The 1,447-nt window shown below is 43.2% G+C and overlaps 1 non-coding gene across 1 annotated transcript; it reads right to left on the reverse strand.

Annotated features, from left to right (window-relative positions):
- Window positions 1-1,077: 1,077 nt before the first annotated feature.
- LOC145395336 (5S ribosomal RNA) lies at window positions 1,078-1,196 on the reverse strand. The gene has a single exon (XR_013896580.1). It is a non-coding gene; the product is annotated as a 5S ribosomal RNA (ribosomal RNA).
- Window positions 1,197-1,447: the final 251 nt, after the last annotated feature.

The following is a 1,447-nucleotide window of genomic DNA, read 5'->3' on the forward strand; positions in this document are numbered from 1 at the left end:
TGTGCTAATATCTAACAGAGACATCAAACAAGGGAGTGCGAAGAGAGATATGGCTCTGGTGACCCCATCAAATTCACCCGAGACAAAGCCCCCAAGTACAGATAGTTTTTGATAAAATCGAACGATCACTTAACAGCCTGACTGAACAGATGAAAACCCTTAAACCTCCTCCTTTGAAAATGTACTCAGAGTACTGTATAACTACTAATCATATGCCAGCAATTGCCCTCGTACACCTGAAAGGAATGCTTGTTTTGACTGCTTAAGAGTAGCTGTAGGAAGGAATATTGTCCGGGATGACAGTCCAGACAGTTGAAATGACTAGGTAAAAGTCGAACTGTTCAATGTCCCACCATTTAACTGAATGTGAACCAAAGATCGAGTTCCGCATTGGCAGATACGGGGAGTAATGTAACCCTTGCTTCAAGGAAATTTGTAAGTCAACATGGATTAGAACTATCCTAGAATAAGAACCTTCTTCCAGTGACAGGGATATACAAAACTCCACTTCTGGTACTAGGATCAGTGTACCTGGATACTCTAATTGGTAGCACAAAGACTGTTAGACACCTAACTTTGGTAGTCCCTGATCACTTTCTTAAGACCAATCTTCAATTAGGAGTAGATGTGTTGGGCAAAGCTCCTTTAGAATGGGATCATTAGCAGCAACCATTTAAGTGCGATGAATTTGTTTACCCATTTAGGCACCTTCACCGTTCATCCTACAAGCAATGTGCACGTAGAGTGAGATGGACCTGCCCAGTTAAGCAGCCTTTTGAGTATTTTCACCTGTGGGAAGAACTTATTGTTAGACGTTTGCAACCATGCATGTTGCCTGTTGAAGTCAGTAAGGAACCCAACACTGTTTTGGCAATATCTCCCCTAACATCTTTGAGTTTAGCTGAATCATTGCTGTGTGCTACAGTCTCCACTAAGGGAGAAGTTTTCATTTTTTCATCATTCATTGCCAGACGCCATGCATCCCAAACGAGGTGACCAAGGACTTAGAGTTAATTGTTTTACAGGGAGGGGCACTAATCCTCCACCAACCCCACTTGACACGTAGGGAGAACGTTATGCCAACAGCATCTGGTGTTCCCAGGCGGTCACCCATCCAAGTACTAACCAGACCCAACGTTGCTTAACTTCGCTAATCGGACGGGAAGCGGTGTACTCAACGTGGTATGGCCATTGGCTGCCTTGTATCAACCAGACCCAGGAAGACTTTGTACTTAAATCTGGGACCATTGTAGCAACTTATAGGTTCCTTGGTGAGAAGGACATTGAAAAAGTTGGGCAGTCTTGTCTGGTCGCTAACATTTCAAATGATTTGATCCCTCATACTGACAATGTTGCTACTACAGCCAACAGAGAGGAGAAATTTGAGGAGTTGCTTAACACAAAGAAATGGGACCATCTGACATTAGAACAGCAATTACAACTTAAG

Source organism: Coenobita brevimanus, chromosome 30 (genome assembly GCF_032717465.1).
Source record: "Coenobita brevimanus isolate Jiangsu-jjx chromosome 30, ASM3271746v2, whole genome shotgun sequence".
Taxonomy (NCBI): Eukaryota; Metazoa; Arthropoda; class Malacostraca; order Decapoda; family Coenobitidae; genus Coenobita; species Coenobita brevimanus.